The sequence below is a fragment of the Culex quinquefasciatus genome, chromosome 3 (assembly GCF_015732765.1).
Source record: "Culex quinquefasciatus strain JHB chromosome 3, VPISU_Cqui_1.0_pri_paternal, whole genome shotgun sequence".
Lineage (NCBI taxonomy): Eukaryota > Metazoa > Arthropoda > Insecta > Diptera > Culicidae > Culex > Culex quinquefasciatus.
In genome coordinates, this window is record NC_051863.1 from 62,640,133 (window position 1) to 62,665,098 (window position 24,966).

At 34.8% G+C, this 24,966-nt stretch overlaps 1 protein-coding gene across 2 annotated transcripts in view; it reads right to left on the reverse strand.

The window, feature by feature from the left end:
- LOC6046831 overlaps positions 1 to 24,966 on the reverse strand; it is a 138,646-nt gene that overhangs the window by 80,622 nt on the left and 33,058 nt on the right. The window contains exon 1 of one of the 2 annotated variants that reach the window (XM_038262457.1): positions 9,377 to 9,632. The exons of the other annotated variant lie outside the window; for it this stretch is intronic. The gene's annotated coding sequence lies outside the window, so the exon portion shown is untranslated. Of the gene's footprint in view, positions 1 to 9,376; positions 9,633 to 24,966 lie in introns of those variants that run through there. 2 annotated transcript variants of the gene reach the window in all.

The following is a 24,966-nucleotide window of genomic DNA, read 5'->3' on the forward strand; positions in this document are numbered from 1 at the left end:
CGGAAATAAAATGTACATGAAAAAAGAAATCGGATTTATATTTAACATTTATTACTTAAAAATTGAATACACAAAATACGTATTTTTTAATTTTCGTTTTTATATATTTCAGGTGACTTTAAAAAGCCATTTTCTAAGCCATAGAGCGTTTTTGCGCAAAATCTGGTTTAAGAGATATTATCAATGAAAAAATAAAATAAATAATAATATCAAAAACCTGGAAAGCAAAAATTTTTCAAAATATGCAATTGAAAGCATTACATTTTGAATAAAATGTATTGCTTTCCTGTTATAACTAATTTTTGGTGTACATTTTCGATTTCTTTTCGTTTTTTTTTCATTTTAAAAATACTTCTTGAAATAAAAGTTCCTCTGCTATTTTTTAAAAGCTTGAAACTAAAATCCGAGTTACAGCCTAACAAAGATTAAAAATCGATGAAAATAATATTTTTTTAAACAAAAGTTTTGATGTATAAACATATCATGATAACTCGAGATGGTTATAAGTAAATCCCATATCTGGAGTTTTTTTTTGAAAAGGACCAATAAACCAAATTTTCAGTTTTTGCTTTTTGGGTGTTTTTCAATACCCCTGACTCAAGGCGGTTCTAAAAACACCTAAAAAGCAAAAACTGTAAATTTGGTTTATTGGACCTTTTAAAAAAAAACTCCAGATATGTTTATAAATCATTTTTTTTTTGTAATTATGTGCTCTACAATTTTGTAAAAGAGTCGTGTTCAGTTGAGTAACGAAAAATGGCAGAATTTTTGAAATTATTTGTGTATTTTTATCGATGAAAAAAGGCGTTTTTTCAGAATTCTGAGTATGCATCACCATTTCAGGCTGCAAATTATTAAATAACACGTCCATCACGAGATATCGAAAAATGGGGCTCGGATTCTTGATCAGAGACAAAAGTTGCCCCTTAAGACTAATTTTCATGCAAATCGAAGAGGGGTCGGGCCAACTTTTTTCCGATTTTTGTGTGAGTTGGAAATTATTGGTCCGAGTTTCAATGTTAAAAATGAAATTTTCGGATCTTTTCAATAAAAATGTTTCAAAAAATTTAAATATATCATTTATATCTCTACGACAAACAGAAAGTCCCTCACACAGTAATTTGACTCTAACCAGAAATTCGTTCGCTCAGAGCGCTGTCAGAGAATGAGCAAGGAAAAGATAAAGAGAGGTGAAAGAGAGAATGAGCATCAGGCTACGGGTCGGATGGTTGCTAGGAAGCTTCGTTTTCATTCGTTTCCACCTCGTTATGAGATTACTGGCTGTCACTTAGCAATGCCGATCATAACAGGCGGACCTGACATGATATCCACGGGGAAAAATTCGAAGGTTGAAGATAGACGAGTTCTGTCATGATCAACTGATAGTGCGGCAAATGTTGGAGTATAGTGATTTTTCCGACGACATTTTTTCGATTAAATATTTAATTAATAAAGATAGAAATGACGTCCAAACTCAAAAGTAAAACTACACCTTTTTTAGTAAGAAAGGCAAAACAAAGTTTACTGATACTTGATTTGTGGATGAATCAACAAGTTTTTTTGGAACTGTAAAGTTCACAATCATGTCCTCGACTCAAATTAATCCAAAATGCAATAATCATGTTTAGTCAGAAAATATAGCCAAATCGTTGATCCCTGCTTAACCAACAAACTTTTTGCAGACTTTCACAACCCACCCAAAAAAAAAAAAACATAAATTCCATTAATTCCTGCCAGTTAGTCCGCAGCTGGCCTCTGGCACACTTAATCCACTTTGTTTTATCTACTCTGTTGATGCTGCTGTTGCTCCTTCCATGTTTGTCTGTCTGGCGCGTCTATCCGGAGGCCATTAATAATACTCCCGAGGCTGAGCGGAGAGCATCATTAACACCAGACCGGAAGTCCTTGTGACGATCCCCTTGTGGTGGGGGACTTGCTGAACAAATCGTCCGCGTCCGTCCTTGTTGACATTTCGTTTCCCCTTGGCCGAGTTTAATCAACTTTGATTATTGCATTTTACGACTTTACTCGTCATTTTTTCCTGCTGCCTTCCCGGCGGGGGCAAAAATCGGATTTTTCCTTTAATATCTCACTCGATGACATTTTTGGATTACGTGCGATAATGATGGGGTCTTGTACCCGGAGGTTTATTACTACTTCCCTCATCCTTGTGCTTGTCAACAAGTGTTGCCAGCTGGTCGTAAATTCTCTCTAGCCCGAAATGCCCCCTTAACTGTCGGAGCTGCCAGTTGTCCGGCTTCTCCGCTGCGATCATCCTTTTATTACGCTTCTCCCCCTGATGATAATAATCCCCTTTTGCTTCTTCTCATATTTTCTGGTTGAAAGAGGCCATTTTCCGGTTCAAGGCGCTTTGATGTCGCTAAAAGCAGCTGCACGACCAAAGTTGTGGGAAACTGGCAAATCTTTGAACTGAGCTGCTGGAAAAGACACACAGCTTTAAGGAAACCAAGAATATACTTGAGCCTGAGAGCAAATCCGGCCCCGCCAGTGAAAGATCAAAGAAGGATGTGTTTTTGTTCGGACAGGTGCAATTAGGTTTCCTGGGGTGAAACGTTGCAGATAATGGTTGGTTCAAATCATTTGCGTGCCATTATGATTTTTCATCATAAAGTTTTTGCTAAAAGTTCTTCTCTATTTCTTATAGTTTTTAGTGGTATTTTCCCAACTCTTGACCCTAATTTAGGACCACGAGATTTTTTCGATATTCATGTATTTGATTGCATGGACCTAAACACTCAATGCATAAATCTAATATTCATAGATGCGTTAATCAAACAACCTTTTTCCGACTTTTTTTAGTTTTGTCTTTAATCAAATACTTTCATAAGCTTTAATCAGCTTCAAGCAAAAAATTAACAGACAAAAATTGCTACACCCAGAACTGAGCATCGGCATACGAGAGGATAAAGAGCACGATTCTGTAGTAAAATGGTACTGTGTGCGGACGGAGAGGATAAATCCCGAAATTACCGAGAGTACTTTACTCATGGTTCATTTTCCAAAAAAGTTCATCTATCAAAAAAAAGTACCGGTACCGAGACTCGAACCTAAAACCTTCGGCATATTGAACCGTGCCTTTGCCGTATGGGCCACCATGGTTTGGTGACTAAGTGTCGGTCGTTTGTCCATATAAGCCACTCATAGGATGAACTGTTCCAATGAACGAATGAACACGCGAGAGGACTATACTCTCGCAATATAGCACTTTCCTCACGTTTCTTTTCATGAGGACTATCCCCTCGTTCTTTAACTTTGGGTGTACGGCAAATCTCATGGTACTAGGTGCACACTTAATTTTTTAACCAATATTTAAAAGGAACAAAATTAAGTTTTGCCTTTCTTACTAAAGAAAGGTATGTAGAGAACAAGACGAGGATACTCAATATTAAGCAAAACAACTTAATCGATTGAAATATTCAATGCAAAATAAATGCTACATGTAAGTATGGCCACTTGAAATGTTAGAGTCGAAACTCGAACGGTTTTGATTGCTGAGTGAAATAAGCCAGCAACGCGCGAGTGACCGTATGAGTGTGAGTGCCTCGCGCTTGCTGCTGCGCAACGCGAAGCGTCGGCAAAAAGAGAGAGAGCGACAAGACAAAATCATCGATTGCTGGACATCATTTTCATCTTCGTAAATAAGACGATTCAGCATGAATTTTAATCGGAAAAATCACTTAAAAAATCACACTGCATCGATTTTCGACGCTCTATCGATTCATCTTGACAGAACTCGTCTATCTTCAACGCTCAAATTTTGAGAAACTAAATTCCGTGGATATCGAGTGATGTCCGTGTGTGGTAAAATTTTGCAAAATTTTTTGTCGCGTAGTCCTCGGCTCCCTTATTTTCGATTTTGATTGTTACAAGTGCATTTGAAAGCTGGTGTGCTGAACCCCGGTCATTTTGATGCCTATTTTACAAATATTCTTCTGTTTTCGGATGTGGCCAGACTTTTCAACAAATTGCACAGTTTTCAAATGAAAATATGGTAAATTTTTTTCAATTTCATATATTTTATTTATCTCAAAAATTATATTTTTTGAGCTCTACAACCTCCCAAATTTTCATCGAGATTCACAATTTGGTTCTGGTGTCAGAGCCGTTTGATTAACCTACCATAAGAAAAAAAATCCCTTAAAAAGGTAAAAGCCCACCTGGTGACCTTCGAAAACATTTTTCGTTTCTAATTTTATCCGAAATTTTTTTCTACATTCATAGTACAGACCATCAGTGAGCATCTGAAACAAATTTGAAATCGATTGGCAATCCCGATCAATTTTTAGAACGAATTACTGTTTGCCTTTTTTACTAAAGAAAGCTATAGGTTTTACTTTATGGCTGGACGTCATTTTCATCTTCGTGAATAAGACGGTTCAGCATGAATTTTAATCGGAAAAATCGCCAAAAAATCACACTGCGTCAAGTTGTCAAATTGAGCTTCGAATACTGGTGCGAGAATGCTGGCGCATATATTTTGTGGCTCGATATATACTCGTTTGTAGCAGCTTGTCTACCGATGTTTTTTAGAACATGTAAATTATCGCAGCTTTTCGGTTTCTTTTGCCCTGTCCGTTTTTGCATAACTGTCCAATGTTAAAGCGAAAACTTTTGTGACATAGGACATTCATCCGGCTACAATCAATTTGTTTCCCATGTGCTCCTAAAATTGCCTTAAAGTAGGCTTCATTTTTTTCGTGATTTCGTAAGTTTATTTAACAGTTTTTATTGGATTCCATTAGGAGCTTTCTAAGCTTTTCATCGTTTATATCGTTTTCAAAGTTTTCAATGCTCGCGACGCCAATGCACAGGGTTCGGAATGGCAAAATTAAGTGGAATAAATTGATAACTCCTTTATTTGACGTCCTAGTCAAAAGGTGTCTGCGGAAGAGTTGTTGTACTTGATAAGGGCTAAAGTTATTGACATAGAGGGTGACGACCTTCTAGGGTGTCAACCAAAAACTAACTTTGTTGCATGACGTTGTAGGGCTTTGGTAACTTCGGCCAAGTTGTAGAGAAGAAAATCTCATGAAAGTTTGTTTGAAGCTCTTAATCTACTCGAGATATACGCCATTTTTGCAAAAAATGGTCCGAAAAAGCACTTTTTTGGTGATAACTCAAAATGTTAGCATTTTAGCGGCCTCTGAAGAGTTGTTTATGACATAAAATTACACATCTTTGCCGAAGACAGCAAAATGTTTTGAGTCTTTATTGAGGAGTTATAACCACACCCAAAGGAATGATATATCTCAAAATCTGCAACAGTGGATTTGCTGCAGAAAATGTCATATTTTATAACATTTTTTGCAGCAAGCCCCTAGATCATTTTTGCCCGCGTGTAAACATTTCAGCGATCTGCATTTCTCACCAACACATATAACGCTGGCCCGTCCCCGAGCAACACTCCAAAGAGAAGCATGTGTTGGTGCTCTTTCACTCACTTTTCATCAAGCGCCCATGGCGCGGTGGTAGCGTGTCGGACCAATAACCAAGAAGTTAGTAGTTCTATCCTCGTTCTATTAAGGTTTTCTTTTTGTGAAATACAACCAAAAAGCCGTCGGTAATGTCGATAATTGTCGGTAACGGGCAAAAATGTCATACCCCTATATCGCAAAAAATGCATGAGGACAGTTTTCATGCAGATTCTGATATACTTTCATGCCGCCATGCATCACAATCATGCGACTGCCAGTTGGGTGCATTTTAATTAATTTGGAGCCTATTTTCAAGTTTCTATGTTTTCAAAATGGCGCATTTTAGCGCAAAACCGAGCAATGCACCTGAAAGTAAACAATTTCAACTACATTTCCTGAAACTATCTCCGTGTCTATCGATGTCTTTTTTTAGATATCTCAATTTGAATGTGACGGTTTTTAATCAATTTATTTATAAATATTATTCGAAATCATAATGAATACGAGGTGAAAATCGGTAAATTTAAGGGTAAATTGATCGCCCCAAATTAATAAAAAATGGTTATAACTCCTCAATAAAGGCGTTCTTCCTACACCCAAAGGAAAAATATATCTCAAAATCTGCAACAGTGGATTTGCTGCAGAAAATGTTATATTTTATTACATTTTTTACAGCAAGCCCATAGATCATTTTTGCCCGCGTGTAAACACGTCAGCGATCTGCAGTTCTCACCAACACATATAATGATGGCGCGTCCCCGAGCAACACTCCAGAGAGAACATTATGTTTGCGCTCTGTCCATCTTCATTCATCAAGCGTCCATGGCGCGGTGGTAGCGTGTCGGATCAGAATCCTAGAAGATGATGGTTCAATCCTCGTTCTGTTAGCATTTTTTTTTCTGCAGTACAATCAATCTGCCGTCGGTAATGTCGATAATTGTCTGTAACGGGCAAAAATGTCATACCCCTATATCGCAAAAAATGCATGAGGACAGTTTTCATGCAGATTCTGATATACTTTCATGCCGCCATGTATCACAATCATGCGACCGCCGGTTGGGTGTAAGGTTCTTGCGATGGAGTGGTTAGTGGTGCGGTTGTAAAAATAGCTACCCTAAACCGGGGTGACTTTGATAAGATTTAAATTTGTTTCTGATATATTTTCCAACTGTTAAGGTTTTTCTTAAGATTATTATTTTTAAAACATGTTCTGGGGTAGGTCCATGCACTATTTTTGAAAAAAAGTTTTTTCAATAGTGTTTAGAAAAATAGTTACGTTAAAAATTCTTTGTTTAAATTCCGGGGTGACTTTGATAGTCTTAGTTTTTCTTGTTAAAATCAGATTTATGGCGTTCAAACATTATTTTTACGTCAAATGTACCATCACTAAGGTTGCTGATATAGCGGAACAGCATCTAGTTCCAGCGTGCCTCTAATGTTGGCTGGTCAGAACTTTGACATTCAATTAAAGCTAATTAAAAGCGTTTTCAACTGAAATCGAGTGATAAATAGCTCAATAAGAAGTGAGCAAGCAAGTTTCTATCCAAAGTCTTGCAAAATTATTTGTTTAAATAGTGAAAACCAGCAAATTGGACGGAGTTAGGAGCGAGAGCTTAACCTGCCAAACATACGAGAATTTCCCCTAGTTTTAAAGAAAGAAAATCAATGTTTATATTTAGTTAACTAAGTTTATAAGCTTTGTAACAAAATACACGTAAATTTCAGGTAAAATTGTTAAAATGTTGGATTTTTTCCTTCAATTCGTTACAACTAATTTTGTTTATAAAATTATCGATTTATATTGCATTTTTTACTAAATTCAAAGCACTAATCACAAGTTTTCACATTTTACATGAAATTTGTTCAACTGAAATTGCCTTTAAATTTGGATATTTTATTGAATTGTGTTTTAAAAACACATACACACAACACGCCATACTAGTAGTTCTACAGTTAAAATGTGTTTATGTAAAACAAAATACTATTCACTGAATTCATTCACTCGAATCAGAAATAAAGACTGCATCTTTTTTGCTTTATGATTAAAAAAAAAAAGTATGCTAGACTTAACTTTAATGATTGTTTTTTTTTTCTCCGGAAAGCTTTCACCGCTTGATGCCTCTCAACCAGGCAAAAGTCCGTGTTTCGTAACGCCACGTGTACTTTTTTCGTGTCTGTTCTGCTAGACAGGAAAGTTTCACACGAGAAGACTTTATTCGCTCATTAGACCAGGACTAGGATTATGTGAAGTGGATTATCTTAATGGAAAAGTTTCGTGATTCCCTTTGTTGTTGAATAGCTTGAAACAATTGTCCTGAGTATTTTTGATGGCGAAAATATGATTTTTTGGCAAAATACTCAACTCGAAATGTTTGAAATTGATGTCAGTAAACGCTTCAGTTTCGTCAAGGTATGATAGATTTGGGCTCCCTTAACACGCTTCAATCAACAGAAGTGAATTTTAGTGATATCTAGGGCAATGCATAAATTGTTAATTTGGGTATTTATTCTATGGAATCATCTTAAGCCACCAGGTTCACCCTCTTATCAGCAACCATGCGTACCCCCTTATTTTTGCTTAAGATGATTCCATGCCATTCATGCCCAAAATTTTCCAACTATATTTGTTGGCCTGAATTTCATTAAAACTCAATTCTGTCGATTGGATAATATTCAGGAAGCCCAAATCTATCATACCTTGATAAAACTGAAGCGTTTACTGACATCAACTTCAAAAATATCGAGTTGGGTTATACAAACTTATGAGTGCACCCTACAATGTAAATGTTTTGCTAAGTTTTATCAGTACCTATAACCCATCAGTTTCCATTTTAAACCTGTTAAACATGGTTAAAATGAAGCTATTCATGCCAAGAAACACAAGACTAGAACAACATTGCCCGTATTATCCGAGCGTTGATTTAAAATAATTGTCCATTGTGAAAGCCAGCCTGTCTTGCTTGCTTCAAGATTGGGAAATTTATCTCCGTTGAGCGTTGTGCTCCGGAATCCTTTGGTGGGTAGGTACTATACGATACTACCTTGGGAATTCGTCTAGTTTACCCAACTAGGACAAGCACACAGGCGCACAGTCATGCAGCCAAATAATCAATCTTGCTTAAGTTGCCTCATGTGATGTTGTGTTACACAATATGGAGTCGGTGGCAAGGCTGAGATGTATTTGAATTATTCAATTAGAGTGGTTTCGGTAGATATCGAAATAAATATAAAATTTTATCTTTTTCGTTGTAATTTTACATTTTTCCCTCAAATTGAGGTAAATTTGCATCAAAAAACAGGTAATTTTTTTCAAAAATGTTCAACATTCCAAAATCGATCATTTGTTTGATTTCTAAGCAAATATTCTTAGAATCGTAAACAAATCCATATGTGATAAGATTTCATTTATCATTTTAAAAAAACACCCCGAGGTAACAAATTACGAAAAACTATATTTTTTCTAGGAGCACCGCTCATATGTGAGGTTTGTGCGAGGGTGCAGACAGCATGCCGCACTGTCTCATGATTCACGGTTATATGGCACTACCGTGCCAAATGTGCTTCTTGACTGCTGCTGCAAAGCTATACGAGAGAATACACTGTGTTGGCAGCTGCCATGGGTATTATCTACTGTAGCTCGGTACACCCAACTTTGAAGTGTTTCTTGCTATTTGTAACAGAAAATGATTATTTTTTTTTTTAGAAAATTGTATCCAGTTCAAATTCTTAAAATGTTGAGTTTAAATGCATATTTTTCAAGATTGATCGAATTTTTTGTACTACTTAAAAGATATTTTTGGACGCCAACTCCTCATTTGAGTGTATTGATAGCAAGCACAGCATAGGATACGGTATTACATTTGACATGGATATGTTTACAGGGCCATCAAGGAAAATACGATGCACACGTACAACATACGCCCACACACACTCATACAAACCATAAATTGCAAGTCACCGCTAGTTGGTGCGGCTGCCATTCAGGTTAATTGATGGACGTCATCCTAAGACAACGTAGCTGCTACACTGTACAAGTCGTCAACTCCATGCCCTTCGCATTCTTGGAAACTTCATTTGGAATAATTACAAGCATGTGTCATCTTCAACCGACGTTTATTTAAAACCGAAAAGACTCGCTCAAAAACCAACTAAACCTAATCAACACCTCAACGCATCAAGAAGACTGGCGTTTTTGCACTAACTCATTTTTAATTGCAATATCGAAGCCCTATCACATCGTTTGGAGAGCGATTTATTGCGACTTACCTCACCCTCCTCCTCTGGTTGCGTTCGAGTGGCCATAATTCAACAGCTCTCCCACTTTGGATGGGTGGTGGGAAACTTTGTGGTGCGTGTGGCGTTGCGTCTGGCTAGTTAGACTATCAGTTAGTGTTATCAACGTTTCATCGGGCAAGTATCATTCGATACGGTAATCGAATAGTTGCCTAATGTATATTGCATGAAATAATATTATAAGTCTTTAGTGAATCATCTACTTAATTAGGGACAGTAAAGTAATGTCGAGTCGATTTCAATCAAATCAAATTATTCGTTCTAGAGCATTGCCTTGGCGTTCTTGATTGCGAGATTCCTACTCGAAACTAGGTGTCCGAATGCTTGATCGTTGAGGCAATTGCAAACCTCTTTTTACACCTGAACTTCCATCCACCCCGGGATTCAAACTGACGCCCTTTGGATTGTGAGCCCAACTGCCTACCAGCGACTCCACTGAAGCAGGACTCCTAACCTCTAGGTTAGACCGGGGCCAACATTTACTTCCCTGTCCAACGGAAGGCGTGGTCAGACAAATCTCGTCTCGAAAAATGCCACCGGGACCTTCTGGGATTGAATCCAGGCCAACTGGTTGATAGGCAACCACGCTTACCCCTGCACCACGGGTCCCCGAGTCGATTTAATTATTCTAAAAATGGTATCCATTATTTTGAAACCTTTAAATCTTCAGATTACACATCTGCCATTTTTATACACAGCAAAAAAAAAAAAAAAAAACGATGGTAAAATCGCATGCATGTAAAATTATTGTAAGCATTAAAAAAGTTGCAACCGACGGGATTCAAAACAACACTAGATACTGGCGCCTTGGCCTAGCCCGTCCGGACATCAGACCGATGAAGAATGAAAAGCATAAATGCATATATGAGCTTGACATTTCGGTCAAGTAGGCTTCCCATACTGATGGGCTACATATTTAAGGGTGTTATCCCAAGTAGCAATTCAAATGCTGTATATTCTTATATGGTTTTAAAACAGTTTTATTGAATACAATAATGTTTTATACAAACTTTTATCAAAAGCAACAGGTTTTCATCATAACCTTCAACATATTTTCAAGGTTTCTTGAAGACTTGATTAGGAATGCTACTTAGAAGTTTTTAGTTACACTTCGAGATTTCCTGAATAATACATGGCGAAGCTTGAATATCTTGACGAAATCTGCAATAAACCTTTTTCGTCTTCATAAGGAATATGGCCAACCTTGTTGGATTTCACTTCAACTTATTCAGTAGTATATCAAGAAACACAGTGCAAGGAGACAAATTGTTTTGAGCCAGCTTTTAAGTGCAGTTACTAGTGATCTCTTAATGAAAAGTTTACAAAAGTGTGCTGAGAATAATAAAAAGAATAAATTGGTGGTTTTGGTTGTGTTTTTTTTGCGAAAAGATTACCGATTTATTTCCAGAATTTATTACTGGGAACAATTAGCTTATTTTAGAAATGGCGCCTGTGCAGAAATTAATAGTAATACTAATTTAATTGGCAACGATACCTTGTTATTTAGATAATTGTTTATTTCGCAATTTATAACATCGTAACATGGCGTTACACACATTTTGTTTGTGGATTGTTTCTCGCAGACTTTTTAATGAAAACCTTTAAGGCTGGATCAGTACAGTTTATAGTGCTAATGGTTTTCAAAAAGAAATTGATAAAACTTTGTATTCTGCAAGTTTTCTTGTACAAAACCATCCGGATTTTGTAACGTGTATTGCTACGCGCTGTCATTAGCAATTTGATGGTGCTGTTTGAGCGAGTTAAGCTGAGTTTTTTTTTTTAATTTGACTTACGATTTTTGTTTTGCAGATAATTTAAACGTCTAAAAAGTAAAATAATTTGTGCAGTGTATGTTGTACAGTTGGGGTCAAAGGTATAATCAAATACAAGATGGAAAGTTGAAATATGCATTTCTTCAGGACAGTGCAGCGCTTATAAACCTGTGATGGTAATAGTGTTTACAATGCATTGAGTATAAAGTGGATTGGTTAGTGTATATTATGCAATAAAATTACCATTACAACGAACAAACGCTGTTGTTTTTTTTTATTGAATTGTGGTGAAATTTTGGCGATTTCTCTAGTCGGATCTTCTTGCAGTAATCAATGACAGGCATGCGCTACGGTCTCAGCTTAGGCGATTTAAACTTCAATAAAACCATCTAAAAGCTACATTATCTTGACTGAAACCGTAATAAATCTCTCTTAAAACAAGTTATTCCTAGTCAGTTTTGAGCAAGACCATTTAAAGAAGAAGTGAATTTAAAACAGTCTCAAGCAAGAATAATTACATTTAATAAATTTCGCCATATTGCCTAAAGAGAAATGTTACTGAAAAGCGTAGCCATGTTGAATTCTTGAGCAATGACCGTGCTCAAATTATTTTTGTAGGTAAAATTACAAACTTTTTCTAATAATTTGAGAAGGCGCGTACCATTTTTTCGAACTATCTCAAAAAAATGTTCGATGGTTTTTTTTTGGCATTACCTTTAGAGTGCATTACATGAGAGATTTAATTACTGATATTTATGTCTTTTATATTATTGACTTGTGAATTGTTATCGACCAAAAGTATTTTCTGATTCCATCTAGAAGAAGAATCATTGCCTTAATAAAACAATTATGCATGCTATTCAGTCTGCGATACAGGCTTTAGGTTTCCTATCAGATTAAATGAAAATGCAATTTGTTCTGTTATAAGAATTTAAGAATTCTTTCAGGTTACAACAAAACTTATTTCCCAGCTAGATAGCATTATTCGTATCTTGTAGAGCTCTTTAAAGCATCAATAAAGCATACAATAAAATTATTTTGTCTTATGAAACTCTTCAATTTTGCTCTGGCTAACCTCCTAAAATAGTCCATTTTGGCTTTATTGCTTATTTAATTCGTATTTAACTCAGCATGTGGGACTAAGAAGCATCTCTCATACATTTTCGGAAGTATTCTGTACAACCTCTTCAAAACTACAACAAAACTAAAATTGTTACTTGGGATATACATAGAATTTTATAAAATAGTGCAAACTTTATTTTACAGGCAGGCCTTTGACATGCAGATGGATTAATATATTTTATGCTGTGTAGTTGATGTCTGTGAATGTTTCCGTTTCATCAAGGTATGATAGATCCAGGCTTCCTAAACATGCTCTAATCATCATAATTGAATGTTAGTGAATTTCTTTCCAGTAAATAAATTTATGGTAAATTTAAGAAGGTATGGAGTTATCGTAAGCAACCATGCGCGTGCACTCCAGGTTTAACAAATATGGGTCATTCCATCTCAACTGTGCACGAAAAAGTGCAAATTTGAAAATTACCCTCTCCGATCCTGCTCAAATTTGGCAGAGCTGTTGATACTATCAAAACATGTAAGAATCCCGAATTTCATCCAAATCGGACCACCCCCTCCATTTTTGTACCTCCCCAAAAAATCGACTTTTTGGCGATTTTTGACCAAACCTCCTAGTTTCAAACGGCGATAGCTCAGGAACCTCAAATCTTAGAGGGTCAGTCTTAGACTCAATTTTGAAGGAAATTGGACGTAGAATCCATTCCCGTGATCAAAATTTAGATTAATTTATTTTTTCTACCTGTATTGCGCAATTGAAAACTTTAAACGGCCGTATCTCAAAACACCCCAACTTATTTTTTTTATTTGACCTCACCATCGTGTTCCCCGGCCAATTTTACATAAGAATCACTTATCGACAGAAATGAATATGTTTTGTTCCAGAGATATCGAATTTTAAAGTTTTGTGTTTTCGAGATTACCTACATTAGCTTCATTCGCCGCATCTGCTAGAAGCACACAGGCGGGCTGATCAATAACTGCTACCTGGTGTTATGGGAGATAGTTAATTTAATTTATCTTTTTATAATTTTACGCAAATATTTATTCAAATGGCTAATAGGGGAAATTCTCGTATGTTTGGCAGGTTAAGTCAAAAAGCCGTAATTGCCAATGGTAAACAAAGCCTATTTTGCATCGGTATCCGACCTACTTACGAAAAAACAAATTTCAAAAATGCTTATGATTGTTCATCAACTCGTCTCTCAAGTGCCCCAAACTAAAAAAAATGAAATTTTGTTACAATTGGGAGAAAAACAAATATTGGTGTTGGAGATCACGGTGGCTCTTACGGCTTTTTGAAAACTCACCCGAGATTTTCACTATTTAAACAACAAATTTTGCAAAACTTTTGATAGAAACTTGCTTGTTCACTTCTTTCTTATTGAGCTATTTATCACTCGATTTCAGTTGAAAACGCTTTTAATCAGCTGTAATTGAATGCCAAAGCGCTGATATGGCAACATTAGAAGAACGCTGGAATTAGATGCTGTTCCCCTACCTTGATCAATCTATTTTTGTGAAAAAAATATTTATTGGGTTATTTTGAATGCACCGTTTATTTACGTGTTGCTAACCGTTTTAGAGAACCTCCGAGGCCATGACTAGGGCCTTTATCATGGGCGGTAGCAAAATAGTACCATTCAGCAAAAACCCCAAAACCTGCTTTATTATTATTATAGTTTATTATTGACACTTTACCATAATTTGGCAAATCTCATTTATGGGTTAAAAGATTGATCATATTAAATCAATTTTTATATTGTGAGCCAGTTCCATTTGATTAAAAGATGATTTTAGTCAAGGTACATTTTATTTAAAAAAAATCCTTTATACGTGAGGACAGCAGCCGTATTGTGTTCCAAGAATCCAAGAATGACAGAAGAAAAAAAAAACACTGTTGTTCGGACGATGTCGAAATCATCGCAACAAAATTTGGGGAATTAGCCGCTTTGCAGCAGATCAAACTTTGTGATTTTCTTACATTTTTCAGTTTTATACTTTACAGAAATCCTTTTCCTACTCCTTGTGATCGTCCTTCACTAGAGTACAACAAATCAACAAATTTTATTCATTTTGATTCATATTTTTAACTCAATAATGTATCGTGCACTTATTGTTCAGTGTTACTAACAAGATTAATTGCATTTTGCATCGGAATCCAATTCTGCCCTTTACTGTGGGTCGTTATTGCTCTGTCCTGTGGGTTAGCACAGAAATTCACTTCATTCATTTGTTTTAACAGATAAACATTCGCGATTAAACTCCAGTTTCCTACAGTGTTATACAGTTAATTTTTGCCCAATTTGATAAAGATTATTTATGATGAAATATTATTTCAATAAATGACCAGGTAGCAGTTATTGTTCAGCCCGCCTGTGTGCTTCTAGCAGATGCGGCGAATGAAGCTAATGTAGGTAATCTCGAAAACACAAAACTTTAAAATTCGATATCTCTGGAACAAAACATATTCATTTCTGTCGATAAGTGATTCTTATGTAAAATTGGCCGGGGGAACACGATGGTGAGGTCAAATAAAAAAAATAAGTTGGGGTGTTTTGAGATACGGCCGTTTAAAGTTTTCAATTGCGCAATGCAGGTAGAAAAAAATAAATTAATTTAAATTTTGATCACGGAAATGGATTCTACGTCCAATTTCCTTCAAAATTGAGTCTAAGACCGACCCTCTAAGATTTGTGGTTCCTGAGTTATCGTCGTTTGAAACTAGGAGGTTTGGTCAAAAATCGTCAAAAAGTCGATTTTTTGGGGAGGTACAAAAATTGAGGGGGTGGTCCGATTTGGATGAAATTCGGGATTCTTGCATGTTTTGATAGTATCAACAGCCCTGCCAAATTTGAGCAGGATCGGAGAGGGTAATTTTCAAATGCTGTTCCGCTTCAGATGGAATGACCCATATTGATTAGAACATGTTCAGTGAGCCCAAATCTGTCATACCTTGACAAAATTGAAGCTTTTTTTGACATCGAATTCTTCTTGTTCTTGACATTTTTTGCCAGCTGCATATTTCACTAAAATGGCAGAGATCTTAAAATCACTGTTTCCAAGGTAAAATAAAAAAAATATTCCAAAAAGGCGTTCTAATTAAACTAACGTGTTATCAATTTGCGTAATAAGGGTTTGATTTTGAATAAGGGTTTAATTTCGATTTTTAAAGATTTTGCAAAATTACTCAAGGAATATGAAAACCCTTTTTAAATGCATCTAAATAACTTTCAATGTTTCATAGATGAAATTATAGGAAATTGTTTATACTTTCCGAACCAAAATTTTGGTCACCTTGTTGTTGAGACACAGTTACTATTTGAAAAAGAAACAGTAATGAGTTATTTTTTCAGGTCCCATTTACCACCTTATTTTCAATAACTTATATAAGTAATGACGTAAATATTACAAGAACAATAATTTTTATAAAATAGATATTTTTATTTGACGAAATTTAGTTGTTGGACATTTTATAAGTTTATCCACAAATTATGTTTTAATTACAGGCGTGGTTGAATGGTTACGCTGTCCGCTTTATAAGCGGATGATCATGAGTTCGATTCTCATCTGCTCCTGCCTTCCATCGGATGGGGAAGTAAAACGTTGGTCCCGGCCTTGGTTGTTGTTAGGCCCAATCACTGGTGAAATCGCTGGCGGCGGTTGGATTCGTAATCCAAAGGTCGTCAGTTTGAACCCTGGTGTGGAAGGTTCCTTGGAGTAGAAAGAGGTTTGGGTGCTCTCCCCATTCAAGCCTTTGGACTCCTTGGTTCGGGCAGAAACTTGCAAAAGAAACCACAAAAGACCCGGGGATTGTTAAAGTAGATTGGATGGTTTATTTTGTTTTAAATTACAAAAAAGAAAGAGTAAATCATTTCAAGCTAAAATATGGAAGAAATGGACTAAGCCTCGCAAAAAAAAAAAACAAAAAATCTAAAAAAATATTGATTGGGGAGGATATTGGGTTTTTAGACAATCTATATATCTAGGAATTTTTTTGAGAATATTTGGGAACTGACGGGTCAAAAGTTACATCCATTTTATGGTAAAAGGTGTCATTTGCAAATACTAATAGAATGAGAACACTACACTACAAATGTAGAAAAAATCTCAGAGGTGGCTAATTCTCCGCCAACTCACACGAAATCGTATAATGTTGCCCCGACCCCTCTTCGATTTGCGTGAAACTTTGTCCTAAGGGGTGATACGCCCCATACGCCCCTTTCCATTTTAGAACATGCGAAAAAGGAGGCGTTTTTCAATAATTTGTAGCCTGAAATGGTGATGAGATGGAAATTTGGTGTCAAAGGGACTTTTATGTAAAATTGGACGCTCGATTTGATAGCGTGCTCAGAATTCCGAATAAAAGCATTTTTCATCGACGAAAATATTTTTTTAAAACTCTGCAATTTTTTGTGACTCAACTGTTAAATTTGTTTGAACCTGTAATTTAAAGGGAAATTCATTGTTCTTTTCGAATCTGCTAGAACCCTGAGGGTTGTTTTTTCAATTAGAACAAAAAAAAAGTTATTTTAAAATTTCCTGTTGTTTTGTAACTTTTCAAGGCAATTTGTAAGAGTGTAACAATGTTCTACAAAGTTTTAGAACAGACAATTTAAAATAAGATAACTTTTTTTTCTTCATTTTAAATTGAGAAATTCATTTGTTTTAAATGAATAATTACACTTACAAAAGAGTTGATTATTGCAAACATTTCAATGAGACACTATTGCGATGAAAAATCATCTTACATGTAAGAGCTTTCAGCCTCACAGAGCACGATACGAGTTCAATCATGTGAAGTGCCCATCCATCATCGCGCTGTACAAACCCTTTTTCTAGTATAGAAAGGAAACGAGAGCATTTAGTTGCTGGAATGAAATATTATTGTTTCAATGAATAGACGCTTTTAAGAGTTAACGTACATAAATGTAAACTTTTGCATTTTTCATTTCTTGCATGTTTTTTTTTTGTATATTTTTTTTTTCTTGAAAAATGCATAAACAATAGGATTTTACCCAGGTGATTAATTTCATTCGAGAGTTTTCCCTACGGTTGGCTCAACTCAGCAACATCGACGAATGATAGGGTATTATTGCGGTTGATTTATCAGTTCGTTTTATCGGAGAGAACAGAAACTCGAAACACTATCGCTAAAGGTGTGTGTGTGGAGTCGTGAACAAAACTTTTGGAATATATCTTTAGACGTGACAGTGCGGAGAGGTGTTGTTGGGAATATTGATTTTTGGTTGTAAAAAGAAGGATGCAACTTTAGTGGGATTATTGGATTTATGGTTTGTGGAGCGAAACTTTGAAATATTTTTTACGAATACATATTGTTTTCTAAACGGTTCAAGGATAAACCACAAAATCAAAACCACCCCCATCAACAAAATTATCGTCATTGTGGTAAGGAGAGCACAACATTAACTTACTTAAGATAATTAATTGCCATTACCATGCCTCTCGCCTTGGCATGGGGCACTCATATGGAATGTTGGCGCAATTCGCGAAAAAAAAATCACAGAAGCTGCTCGACTTGGTGGAATTCCAAGAAGCTTGTTTTAGCCTGTTTTAGCTAGGGTTTGTGGCATGCGAAAACATTCCTGAGGAAAATTCCGAAACGATGGAGGAAGTTTGTCTAATCAAATCTGATTCTGATCTTTGATTGAATCCGATGTTGAAATTGACTCTGATTTAATTCGCAAAAAACACATTTTTTTGGAAAAGTTAATTATTTTTTTGCTGTTCTAAGAATTTTCGAAAAAAGTCGCCAACATAATTTCCATGAAACTCCAAAAGAGGTATATCTCTTTTGAAATTGACAGGTTTCGGATCCTCAAATTAGCCATCCAAACCGTACATTACATTATCCCACCCTGTGATTAGCTCATTTCCATGCAGGGACCAAATCACATCCCCCGAAAAACAATTTATCACTCGTTATTTCTAACGAGTTCGGCGAAACGCCCGCCATTTGCGACGTCCCTCAGGAAACAGGTCGAGATTTCCACCGGTGACCGTCCAGTACATCCAGCACATCCAGCAGCCAACTGCCACAAGTAGTCGTACGTGACGGGAATATTATTTAAGGTGGGTAAGCTGGCCAGGGGAAATAGAAACCGTAGAAATATTCATAGCCAACCAGTCAAGTGGCCCTCCCACTCTAATAAGTCTCCGCACACAAGCCTAGCTCATTTTCCACTTTTCCAAGAGCTCCAGGTTGGCTTTTTGGTGACAAAGTTGGGCGATGAAAGAGATGGCGTGCAAATTAGTCGTCCCTTCACAGTTTTCCAACATCAGAGGCAGACACCTTCTCTGGACTGCCTGCCGGTTCCGTGAATGAATTTGAATGTAAATTTAATTCGCCCATCATCAGCACCTGTCACACCGGAGTGGTAATTTGGCGCAGTTGGGGTTTTTTTTGCTTCGTCTATTTCACTAATCATATGCTGTGTTAAAATGCGAATGGTACTAACGCTGGGTAAAAGCTGAGTAATTCTTTTTTTTTTTAAATTTTGGTTTATTTATTTTAGTATTTTTGTATTGTAGTATTTTAAAATTTTAGTATTTTAGTATTTTAGTATTTTAGTATTTTAGTATTTTAGTATTTTAGTATTTTAGTATTTTAGTATTTTAGTATTTTAGTATTTTAGTATTTTAGTATTTTAGTATTTTAGTATTTTAGTATTTTAGTATTTTAGTATTTTAGTATTTTAGTATTTTAGTATTTTAGTATTTTAGTATTTTAGTATTTTAGTATTTTAGTATTTTAGTATTTTAGTATTTTAGTATTTTAGTATTTTAGTATTTTAGTATTTTAGTATTTTAGTATTTTAGTATTTTAGTATTTTAGTATTTTAGTATTTTAGTATTTTAGTATTTTAGTATTTTAGTATTTTAGTATTTTAGTATTTTAGTATTTTAGTATTTTAGTATTTTAGTATTTTAGTATTTTAGTATTTTAGTATTTTAGTATTTTAGTATTTTAGTATTTTAGTATTTTAGTATTTTAGTATTTTAGTATTTTAGTATTTTAGTATTTTAGTATTTTAGTATTTTAGTATTTTAGTATTTTAGTATTTTAGTATTTTAGTATTTTAGTATTTTAGTATTTTAGTATTTTAGTATTTTAGTATTTTAGTATTTTAGTATTTTAGTATTTTAGTATTTTAGTATTTTAGTATTTTAGTATTTTAGTATTTTAGTATTTTAGTATTTTAGTATTTTAGTATTTTAGTATTTTAGTATTTTAGTATTTTAGTATTTTAGTATTTTAGTATTTTAGTATTTTAGTATTTTAGTATTTTAGTATTTTAGTATTTTAGTATTTTAGTATTTTAGTATTTTAGTATTTTAGTATTTTAGTATTTTAGTATTTTAGTATTTTAGTATTTTAGTATTTTAGTATTTTAGTATTTTAGTATTTTAGTATTTTAGTATTTTAGTATTTTAGTATTTTAGTATTTTAGTATTTTAGTATTTTAGTATTTTAGTATTTTAGTATTTTAGTATTTTAGTATTTTAGTATTTTAGTATTTTAGTATTTTAGTATTTTAGTATTTTAGTATTTTAGTATTTTAGTATTTTAGTATTTTAGTATTTCAGTAATAAATAAAAATGTAGGTTGAAAGGTTATGTTTAGGACTTTCTTTGTTTTTTTTGTTTTGATGATCAAATGTACATTAGACAAATTTGCCCTTAAGGGGTTACATACATGTAGAAAATCACCAAATTTCATGTTACAGAAAATTTATTCAATCCACTAAAAAGATGATTTTCAATCACTCCTGAAAGTTTTATGATGATATTACATGATTAAACTGAATAAGAGACGATTTAAAATCAAAATGTTGCCATGCGCAAAGCGGACTGTCAAACTTTGTGAGCGTTTTTCTCAAAACACCGAGTTGATTTACCGGTGCCACGATATCTCGAGATGGGCTGAACCAAATTGGCTGAAATTTGAGGTAAAGACTTCCAAGACATATCCTGTGTGCATAAAGAAGCCCGATTTTTAAATTTAGCTTTTTTTTTGAAAAATACAAAAATCAAATACTGACGATTTTTTATATGAAAAACATAAAAGTATTTTTATCTTTTTTTTAATAAACTTTTTTGAAAATCGGCTTTTGTCATGCACACGGGAATAGTTTGACATTCTTTACCAAAATTTTGAGCCGATTTGGTCAGAGCAGTGTTGAGATATCGTGGCACCCGTTTTTTGAAACTGCTAACTTCAAATAGCTATAACTCGGCAACGGTACAACCAAATGGCTTCAAATTTGTTTTGTCAGTAGATAAAAATGTATATTTTAATTCCCTGAGAACAGATTTGAAAAAAAGTTCAAATGTGTGCTCAATCAACCTCTGACATTTTTGCCGATTTACATGTTTGTAACCCCTTAACAAAGAACAAATGTTAAAAAAAAAACTTCTACAGAAAATCGACATGTTACAATACCGGTTCAAAAAATTTAATTCTCAAAAAAAGTTTCTCGATGAAATATTAGGAATTAATTTTTTTTTAAATGTTATTGAATGATTGTTTGAACATGTTTAACTCGTTTTGAATAATTTTAGATTGCAAATCATGAATATTTAAAAAAATGGTTCGATTTCAAATGTGGTTGTTGTGAATCCATTTAAAAATTTAAATTTATCTTTATTATCTTCCCAACATGTGGTTGTCCCTGCAGCTGAAAATTCTAGCATCACCTCGTGAATATTTTACTCCCAGCGATATTTTTTTGGTTATTTTTGAAGCTTTTTCATTCTATCAATATGCAAGCTGAAGATGCTATCGAAGCTCTGGCATCGTATGCCGTGCACTCAAAGGGAATATTAATCACTTCACAGTGTTTTTTTTCTTCAGCGGTGTATAAAATAAAATTTTATATATTTTGTTTCGATAGATAGAAAAAACTTCACAATATTTATCTTTTTTCACTTATTCACATGATTCATCAAAATATTTTTAAAACAGCTTTTTTATGAGTGAAACTCTAAATAGATGGTTCTGTTTTTACTCGTTTCCTCTCGTTTATTTGTTCAACATGCTTGATAACATCCCTGGAAGGATACTTGCACAAACATCAAAAGGTTCTGCCACAGGTTCGCAGAATCGATCGAATTCAAGGGGAAGAATCTTTAAAGTTGAAATGCTTATTTTATTAAAAACTCTTAAATAAAGTTTTATGTTTTACAATTTTGCAAACAAACCATTTGTTGTTATTTTTTCAAAGAAATAATAAGATGACAAAAACAATTTCTTTCAGTGTTCGTTTTGTTGCGTCTGTGTGTCGTTTGCTGTCCTTGGTGGAACGATAACATCGATTTTACGGTGACGAAAAGGCGTTCCGACCAGACAGAAAAGGGATCAAACACAGTTATCTCTGTGTGATTTTTCTTTTCTATTTTGCTTGTCTCGTCTCGTGAACGAGAACGCAAGATGTTGTTTCCAGCGAAACAGTTTCCTTTTTTCTTCTACTTTTTTTTGTTGGTACCAAGTTTCCAGCCGGTTGAATGGCATGTGTCGCAAATATTTGACTTTTCCTTAGGAATAATTTGCATTGCAATCGATGGCCTTGCTCGGAAGAGATTGATCCTTTTTATCTATATTTGAAAAGGGTTCAAAATGGTTACCAGCAATCTGTTTGCATCTTAAATTTTTGTTTACATGAAAGTCACTCTAGCAAGGTTTAAGCTTTAATTTACTTTTAAAAAGAACTTTGAAATCTGTGTAAGAAAAGTCCTCTCAACTGTGTCCATTCCTTCCCCCCCCCCTAAATTAAGTTTTATTTCCACCCACATTGAGTTAAGGGAAAACCCAGAGGTAGTTCCAAGTTCATCAGTAACACCAATCAAATTCAAATTACATCTAGAAGCAATTCAGGTCAAAACGATTCCAGGAAGGCAGGCTTCTATAACCGCCTCGCCTCGAGAGGAAGAAGTTTATCCTGGCAAATTTACTTCTTGGTTTTTCCACCAGACTCAGAATCGGTTAACCTTGGCTTTTGGGGGGAGGAAGTAATAATGAAAAGGGCAAACATTTTCAATTGGATCAAAATGAAGTCCAATTCGGCGCCCTACGATTTTCGGATTCGCGGAATTGCGATTTGGAAAAAAATAAAGGAAAAGTTTACGACCTTTTCGAAAGAGTAACCTCCTCAATTGGGGAGGCGCAAGACCCTTGTCAGTGGCATTTGCTGATATTTTCTGGGGCTCATTTCTCGCACATTTCATTCTTCAAATTCGGTCCCAAAATACCACGATGAGCTATTTTCGCAGGTAAGAAGTTTGCGTTAGAAACCATGGGGAGAGAAGTTCCTGTTTGGATGTGATGATAATCCTTAAAATACAAAAAATCGATGTTATGATCTTAACGAAGTATAGAATAGATAAACCCAACATTTTAGGGGAAGAATAAGTGTGGCTTTATTGTTTTGAAAAATTATTCATTTGCTTTGTCAACTCCTCATGAAACTTGAAATTTAAAATTCAATAATAGCCTATAATAATTAAAAACAACAACGGGACATTTAAGTGAACATGGTAGATAAGATGAGGTAAGACGGGATTTTGCAGTTGTCAAAATAGTTAACCTTGATTTTATATGGAAATTTTCACCATTTTCCGGAAAATTTTCACTGGATTTTTTTTTCTGTCGGGTTGTTAAGCATGTAAAACTGAATTGAAAAACGCGTTTAGATGATTTTTTTAAAAAAATATTTGTGTTTTGAAAGCGTATTTCATTTCACTTTACTTTGGTGTCGTAAGTACATAAATATCAGTTGAGTGGTCATAACCCGAGACAGGGTTGCCAGATTTCTAATGTTTTGGACTCATTGGAAATGTTTTTCGTTTACCTAACCAACGATGGGTCGGACGATGGATCCGGACCTCGTTAACATACATTTAAGTTAGATCCGGCTGCAAAAAAGTACATCAAAATCACTTAAGTGGTCATAACTTGAGACAGGGTTGCCAGATTGTCAATATTTTGTATATTTCGTTTGGAGAATATTTAGATTACCTCTCAAGAGCAATTCTCTACGAAATCGATCTTTTTCTTAAATTTTATTTTTTGTATTTTTTAATCCGACTGAAACTTTTTTGGTGCATTCGGTATGCCCAAAGAAGCCATTTTGCATCCATACAAATTTGGCAGCTGGCCATACAAAAATGATGTATGAAAATTCAAAAATCTGTATCTTTTGAAGAAATTTTTTGATCGATTTGGTGTCTTCGGCAAAGTTGTAGGTATGGATATGGACTACACTGGAAAAAAAATGATACACGGCAAAATTTTTTTGTGATTTTCTATTTAACTTTTCGTCACTAAAACTTGATTTGCAAAAAAAACGCTGTCCGCTTTGCAAGCGGATGATTCTGGGTTCAATTCCCATCTGCTGCAACCTTCCATCGGATGAGGAAGTAAAATGTCGGTCCCGGCCTTGGTTGTTAGGCCGTTAAGTCATTCCAGGTGTAGGAGTTGTCTCCATGCCATAAGTACAAACAACACACCAAACCAAGCCTACTCCGGTGGAATCGCTGGCGGCGGTTGGACTCACAATCCTAAGGTCGTCAGTTCAAACACTGGGGTGGAAGGTTCCTTGGAGTAAAAAGAGGTTTGGGTGTTCTCCCCATTCAAGCCTTCGGACTCCTAGGTTCGAGCAGAAACTTGCAATAGAGACCACAAAAGACCCGGGGGTCGTTAATGTGGATGGTTTGATTTTGATATGTTTTAGAGGACATCAAATGCCAACTTTTCAGAAATTTCCAGGTTGTGCAAAAATTCTTTGAGCGAGTTATGAATTTTTGAATCAATACTTGGTCAAAATCGGTCGCAAAAATTTTTCAACTTCATTTTTCGATGTAAAATAAAATTTGCAATCAAAAAGTACTCTAGTGAAATTTTGATAAAGTGCACCGTTTTCAAGTTAATTCCATTTTTAGGTGACTTTTTTTTTTAAATTGTCGCAGTTTTTCATTTTTAAAATTAGTGCCCACCTTTGATAAAAATATTTTTGAAAAGCTGAGAAAATTCTCTATATTTTCATCTTTGAACTTGGTTGATACGACCTTTAGTTGCTGAGATATTGCCATGCAAAGGTTTAAAAACAGGAAAATTGTTGTTTTCTAAGTCCCACCCAAACAACACACCATTTTCTAATGTCGATATCCTAGCAACTAATGGTCCGATTTTCATTGTAAAAATATGAAACATTCGTGAAATTTTCCGATCTTTTCGAAAAAAATATTTTCAAAATTTTTAAACCAAGACTAATATTTTAAAAGAGCGTAATATTGAATATTTTGCAAACATGTACTGCAGCAAAATATAGAGAATTTTCTCAGCTTTTCAAAAATATTTTTTTTCAAAGGTG